General features: G+C 45.3%; 1 pseudogene; it reads left to right on the top strand.

Moving 5' to 3' along the window:
- The first annotated feature begins 5,038 nt into the window (after positions 1-5,038).
- Positions 5,039-5,156, top strand: LOC124709243 (annotated as a pseudogene).
- Positions 5,157-7,982: the final 2,826 nt, after the last annotated feature.

The raw sequence follows: 7,982 nt of genomic DNA, 5'->3' as shown, positions 1-7,982 counted from the left end.
TCACGAGATCGCCGCCGGTAAAAGGGGGGGGGGGGTTGGGTTGTTTGGGGGAGGAGACCAGACAGCGAGGTCATCGGTCTCATCGGATTAGGGAAGGACGGGGAATGAAGTCGGCCGTGCCCTTTGAAAGGAACCATCCCGGCATTTGCCTGGAGCGATTTAGGGAAATCTCGGAAAACCTAAATCAGGATGGCCGGACGCGGGATTGAACCGTCGTCCTCCCGAATGCGAGTCGGTTAAAGGCTCAGGGACTGAAATTGGTAGTTCGTAGATGACCACAGGATTTTCAAACAGTTATCTTTCTCCTCGCAGGGAAAAACAAACGATAATCCACGGACTATATTTTTTCTTTCTTCTAACTAGTTCCATTCAGCCCGCCACAACTTCCTCTTCTGTCTCAACCTCTTCATCTCAAGAGTAGCACTGATCTGTAGCAATATGTGCCTTCGGGACAGTTTTTACCCTCTACAGCTCCCTCTAGTATCGCTTCGCTGCAGTTCCCTGAAGTACACTCTAAGGAAAATACGTAATGTACATGTACAGACAAACAAATCATTATAATTTCCGGAAAACTGGATGATTTATTCAAGAAAAACAGCATCACAAATTGATCAAGCCAGTAAGCGTTGGTCCGCCTCTGGCACTTACGCAAGCAGTTATTAGAATTGGCATTGATTGATAGAGCTGCGCATGTCCCCTGACGGTTATCGTGCCAAATTCTGTACAACTGGCGCGTTACATCGTCGAAATCACGTGACTATTAGACGGCGCTACCCATAATGCTTCAAATCTCAACTGGGAAGAGATCCTGTGACTTTTCTGGCCAAGGTAGGGCTTGGACAGCATGAAGACAAACAGTAGAACTCAAGATACGTGCGGGCGGGGATTATCTTGCTGTATGCTTGTGATAGTTAGCTTCTTATATACTCCTTCCTTCTTCCGTCAGGCGTAATTTTGCTTCCAAGGTGGCAACACTCTTGCACTTTATCTGCTTCGTGCTCTCGAAACTTTCATGTTACGTTTACCGCTAAATATCGTTTCTGCTACTCCTCATCATTTTCATCGGCGTGCGTTGTTAATTTCATTAAACAAGTCTTCCCCACTTTCTCTGAGGACAGCAAAGTCTTCTGCGAATTTTATTTACTGATACTTTCTCACCCTTAATTTTAACACCTGTCATGAACCTTTCTTTTACTTCCATCGTTGGTTCTTCTGTGCATAGATTGAACGGTAAGAGCGAGAGGCTTCATCCCTGTCTTAGACACATTTTAATCCGAGAACTTCTTTCTTGGTCCGTCATTCTTAGTATTCTCTCTTGGTTTTCGCACCTACTATGCACCGAGTTGACAAAAGTCATGGGATACCTAATAATATTGTGGCGGACCTCCTTTTTCCAGGCATAGTGCAGGAACTTGTGTTAGTATGCACTTAACAAGTCGCTGAAGTTCCCTACTGAAATATTGATCCATGCTGTCTTTATATTTGCCCATAATTGCGGAAGTGTTGCCAGTGCAGGATATTATCCAGCGAACTAACCGCCCATACATGCCCGATGAGTTTCATGTCGGGCGATCTGGGTGGCAAAATCCTTCGCTCGAATTCTCCAGCACGTTCTTCAAACCAATGGCGGACAACTGTTACCCGGTGACATGACATCGTGTTTTGCGTACAGGAATGGCTGTAAATGGTCTCCAAGTAACCAGTCAACGACTGGTTCAGCTAGTCCAGAGGACCCAGTCCATTCCAGGTAAACACAACCCATACCGTTATGAAGCCACCACCAACTTCCACAGTGCCTTATTGACAACTTGGGTCCATGGCTTCGTGGGGTCAGCGCTACACGCGGACCATGCCATCAGCTCTTACGAACTGATATCGGGACTCATGTGATGAGGCTACGATTTTCCAGTCGTCTAGTGTCCAACCGATACGGTGACGAACCGAGGAGTGGCGCTGCAGGCGATGTCGTGTTGTTAGCAAAGGCACTCGCGTCGGTTGTCAGCTGCCATAACCCATTAACGCCAAATTTCGCCACACTGTAGTAACGGACACGTTCGCTGTACGTTCAACATTAATTTCTACAGTTATTTCACGCAGTGTTGTCTGTCTGTTGGCACTGATAATTCTACGCAAACGCCCCTGCTCTCGGTCGTTAAGTGCAGGCCATCGGCTACTGCGTTGTCCGTGTGAGAGGTGACGCCTGAAATTTGCTATTATTGCCACACTGTTCACACTGTGGATCTCGGAATATTGAATTCCCTATCGATTTTCGAAATGGAGTATCCCATGGTTCTAGCTCCAACTGCCATTCCGTGTTCAGAGTCTATTACTACCTCGGAAATTGTTTCACATGAGTCACCTGAGCACAAATGACAGCTCTGTCAATTCACTGCCCTCTTACATCTATGTACGCTGTACCACCGACATCTGTTTATGTGCATATCGCTATCCCATGACTTCTGTCACTTCAGGGTATATTACCCACCTTTTCATCGCTCTTACACCTACTTCTTGAAAATTTTGATCATCTCGCACCATTTTGCGTTGCTGAACGCCTTTTGTATGTTGATAATTCCTGTGAACGTGTATTAATTCTTCTGAAGTCTTTCTTCCATAATCAGTCCGAGCGCCAGACTGCCTCTCTTGTTATTTTACCACTCCTCTGGTATATACAAGATGTTTAATGCACCGAAGTTCCCGAAAACGTATCTGAGGATAAATGATATTGATCAAGATCCGAAAGAATTAATAATATTAGCTGCCAGTGGGCACTGATTTAAATGAATGGGGAAAGTTAAAAATTTGTATCGGACCGGTATTCGAACTCGGGTCGCCCACTAACTGGGCAGATTCGCTGACCACTGCGCCATGTGGGCACTGTGGTCTCACAGCTGCACGGATTATCCTAGCACACCTCTCATCACGCCCAAATTCTCAACTTATCCGTACACTACGAATGTAGTGTCCTTTGCCATTACCCTCATTACTCGTAGCATTTCGCCTAATCCCGTAAGAGTTCGAGCGTGGTTTGCATTCGTACTGAACTGATCAACCGGTCGTTCTCACCTTAATTGTGTAGTTGGTGTCTGTTCATTCGCACATGAGCATTTCTTGTCATAGGGTTGTTTATAAATAAATAAATCTTCTGCTACCAGTCACGATTTTTCTTTATATTACTATTCGCACGACGCGTTTCGAGAAATAATTCCCATTTTCAAGTGCGTTTTTTGTGTGGATTTAGCCATATCTTTTGATGTTGTCAGTGTGTGTGAGTCTGCTTCATTTTCTTGACTTTCAAGTTTTCTAATGGTCCATTTGTCTAGAGTCTCACACACACATAACATCACACACAACTTGTTGTACACTTTACACATAGAAAATATCTTATATAAACAAAACAGTTTTGTTTATATAAGATATTTTCTATGTGTAAAGTGTACAACAAGTCGTGTGTGATGTTAAGTGTGTGTGTGTGTGTGTGTGTGTGTGTGTGTGTGTGTGTGTGTGTGACTCTAGACAAATGGACCATTAGAAAACTTAAAAGTCAACAAAATGAAGCAGACTCTCACACACACTGACAACATCGAAAGAAATGGCTTAATACACACAAAAAACGCACTTGAAAATGGGAATTATTTCTCGAAACGCATCGTGCGAATAGTAAAATAAAGAAAAATCGTGACTGGTAGCAGAAGATTTATTTATTTATAAACAGACCTATTGTTTCTACAGTCGCACGCTTTCAAAAACCATTTATAATGGATCAAATCAGATTTCTTGTCATACTGCCATATAAATGGATCCCAAATGGAGCAGTAAAAAATGGTATTGATGTAGAATTTGACACGGACAAAAATATGCTACGCTAATGCAAAATTGAGCTCAGTTTCTTCAGAGATTGAGTAATACACTGACAGATAAGCAAGCGCCAACTCATTCTTACATTTTATTACGGTGACAATTTTCATTACGAAAGTATATACAGCGTAAGCCGATGAAACGGCGGCGAGACAATTTCCTCGCCAGAGAGCGGTATTGTGTGCGGCGCTCGGCTGTCTGAGAAAGAGGCTGAGTGGCTGGCCCGCTACCCACGCCCATTGGGAAATAAAACCTGCCGTGCCGTACTGGGGCAGAAAGGCGCGCCGGCGTGCGGAATGAAGTGACGGCCGGCGGCCATGGCGAGGCCGAGCCGGCGCGACGTTTATCCTGGGGCGTATGCCGCCGCACACACCCACACATGGCCGCCTGATTGCTCGCGTCTGCTGCCTTACCCTTTCTCCATTTTTCCCCTCCATCCTCCCCCCCCCCCCTCCCGGTGTGTCTCTCTCTCTCTCTCTCTGTCTCTCTCTCTCTCTCTCTCTCCCTCCTTCCCTCCCTCCCCCTCTCCCTCCTCACCCTCTACCTCCTCCCACCCGCCCTGCAATGTGTTCCCTGCGCATATGTTGAGCGACAGCGATGAGAAAAAGTCTAATACAATAAAACCTTGCTCATTCGAATCAACCGGGGCGAATAATAGTCCGAATTTTATTGAAAGCCGAATTAAAGATTTCTTAAAAATGCTTACCGGTACGCATGTTCCAGAAAGCGGCACATGATAACGGGATTTTTTCTGGGCTCATACTTCGGATTATATTGATGATAGAAAGGTAGGGTAAAGTGTTTTGAACAACCCTTGCATACTCAACAGAAGGATCGTCTTTCTATAACCGTACAATAGTACAGGCTCACTGTTTGAATATCACACTCTTCCTCCAGCCTAGGCAACCGTCTACCTGCCATAGATAATTGCAACTTCAATCATTTACGTACTCATCGATGGTGCGTATGTGTACGAATATTCCCCCGATATCCGACCACGCGTTTTTCGTATTTCACTTTTTTTTTTGTCACTTACTGTCCGTCTCGTTGTTCCTTATCTTTCACTTAGCATTTTCGCAAGTACTCCTCTTCCCAATTAGACCATTTTACTTCAAGATACTTAACGACTGATAGCTATAGTCATTGACAAACAATTTATCAGTGTCTATAGCATGTTTAAGCCAACGGCCTTGCCGCAGTGGTAACACCGGTTCCCGTCAGATCAGCGAAGTTAAGCGCTGTCGGGCTGGGCTAGCACTTGGATGGGTGACCATGCGGTCTGCCGAGCGCTGTTGGCAAGCCGGGTGCACTCAGCCCTTGTGAGAAAAACTGAGGAGCTACTTGATTGAGAAGTAGCAGATCCGGTTTCGGAAACTGACATACGGCCGGGAGAGCGGTGTGCTGACCACATGCCCCTCTATATCCGCATCATGTGACGCCTATAGTCTGTGGATGACACGGCGGCCGGTCGGTACCGTTGGACCTTCATGGCCTGTTTGAGAGGAGGTAGTTAGTTTTCCTATAACGTGTTTAAAAGTTTATTTATTCCTTAATATGTACAAGTGTTAAATTCTCATAGACGCCATTCGGAACGTGCGGTTCGAGGCGCTACAGTCTGGAACCGAGCTAACGCTACGGTCGCAGGTTCGAATCCTACCCCGGGCATGAATGTGTGTGATGTTCTTCGGTTAGTTAGATTTAAGTAGTTCTAAGTTCTAGGCGACTGATGACCTCAGAAGTTAAGTCGCATAGTGCTCAGAGCCATTTGAACCATTTGAAGCCATTCGGAAGTATTACTAATATCCCTTTCAACAGTCATTTGCTCCAGAAGTTCACAAAGAACTTGTTCAACAATATCTTGTACCCCATATGGGTACTGAATCGGATACTCTAAATAAAATAAGATTTTAAGGAGCAGTGCAGCTGATACGATTCTCATTTCACATCATGCGCCGCACTATCTAAGGATGACCTAGAAATAAGTCCTCAAATGTCAGCAATAAGGTTTAGCTGTTGTCTCCTACAAATCACTTTTCTCAGCCTAAGAACGTATCGAAAGTCTGTTAAAAAGAAGAAATAGAAATACAGAAACAGTAAACTGCTATCGGTCTGCCACCACACCCAGGACACAGTGCTAGCAGTCCTAACATGTTTACTTATCTACTATTTCTCGTAGCTTCCACTCTTCTCGACGCAACCAAAGAGTTTTTTTTTCTTTTTTAATAGCTGTTGGTTGACTCAGTGAGTTGGTCTATGTAGGTTGCAGTTCATTCGTGAAACCCTTCCACGCTGGGGACAGCCGCAATGCATCCACACAGCGCTCGAAACCCATCGAAGGCAACGATACTGTGGCACGGGTCGGTTTGAAATTTAGGTCAGAGTATTTTTCTTCTCTGCGTTGGATCGGAAACAAATCGGAGTGGAGCTCCGTGCGAGCTGCTTTATCCTTCGTAGCCGCCTCTCTCTCTCTCTCTCTCTCTCTCTCTCTCTCTCCCTCTCTCGTAGCGGAACCGTGGCCTGCGGGCCGTCATTCGTCAGCGTGACAGATCGCCAATCACTCGAGCGCGTCGCACAGACTCCAGCTGCTTCGTCACTGACTCAAAGCCACCGCGCTCCAATCACCCGGCAGGCGGCGAATAAACTTGTCGTTGCGTACCGGGGTGCGGTGGAAGCTATCGGCCGGGGACAAGTTTATAAATTATGCCCTAAATCTGCCATCGATCCCTGGCGCCGCCGACTCTTTCCGGCGGGGGCGATACAGCCTTGCCATCGCACGCTAACCCCGCGGGAGCAATGCTGAATTTTACTCGACGAGCCGGAGTGACGCGTGGAAGCTAGATCTGTGAAAAGCGGCGTATTTCATCCGCAGGGCTCTGTCCGAGCTGGCGGGCGAGCCTGCTGACGCTCGCCCCTCTCCAACCCCCGCCACCCCAACCAGGCTGTCCCACCCTCACGAGAGCATCCGTTGCAGTCGGCACACACGGCCAGTCCCGCTGTATACAATTCCAAAACCCCTACGCAGCTACCCTCCATATCCCCACAAATCTCCTCTCCCTATTATCGTATGATCCTTTGTGTTTGATTTTCAGGTCAACTGATACAAATAACTCTTTCAGTCTCTTTGTGTCTCACAAACACACAGGCTTTCTCACTAAATTCGATGACCACCTGGTAGGAGGCGAGTTATAACGTTCTAATAATCACCACGAAAAAATAAACATCAGTTATAAATTTTTTATGTGTTCGCAGGTACGTATCTACCGTCCAGGTCCGCAGTGAAATTCCCAAACTACAGTTGACTAAAACGCCACTAGGGGAGCCATAACAAAATAGCACAGGCCATTGATAAATTGTACACAGCTCCTTGAAGTTTAAACATGGGCTCACAAAGATTTCATCGCTGATGTAAAGAAGTGAGTCTTTCAAGAAAAACATCATGTAGTAATTAGATTGTAAAACTAACGTCGGCTATCCTTAGTAAGGTTAGAGTATGCTAATTTTCCAAGTAGCCCTGGCCGGTTAAGATTGTAAGCGCGTTACTTGTACTTTAGGCGAGTTGTATACCTATCGGATGTTACCTCATTTCGATCACTCTGTTTGCATATGCAATCAGTGTCTTACTAGATTCCCTTAGAAAACAGAAGTGGTGAACAGTTAAATTCAAACTTGTGGTAAGGACAATGTGACCAAACTGCTCAGGTCATCGGTCCATAGGCTTACACACTAATTAAACTAACTTACGCGAGGGAGGACTCGAACCTCCGACGGGGAGAGCAGCGCGAACCGTGACAAGACGCCCCAGACCGCACGGCTACCCCGTGCGGCGGTGAACAAACAGAATGAGCACATATAAAGGGGTACATAACCTACGGAACATTTTTGTTCTACGTAATTATTGTTCTTTCTGTTACCTACAAATAAACGGTATTTGTAGCAAAATTAAATTGTTAATGTTTAATTCAGGTTTTATTCGAAAATTGTTGATTTGTAACATGAAACAGAGGAATTTTGTTGTAAAAATAAAAAAATAAAACAGTACAGATTCATCATACAGCGCTAGAAAATCCAATTTCCTCAAACAAACTTAAGATTAAAAAAAAAAACAACGCAATTACAAACACGTT

This window comes from Schistocerca piceifrons, chromosome 7 (genome assembly GCF_021461385.2).
Source record: "Schistocerca piceifrons isolate TAMUIC-IGC-003096 chromosome 7, iqSchPice1.1, whole genome shotgun sequence".
Taxonomy (NCBI): Eukaryota; Metazoa; Arthropoda; class Insecta; order Orthoptera; family Acrididae; genus Schistocerca; species Schistocerca piceifrons.
Note: the sequence above shows the minus strand (reverse complement) of the source record. Positions and strands in the feature narration are given on the sequence as shown.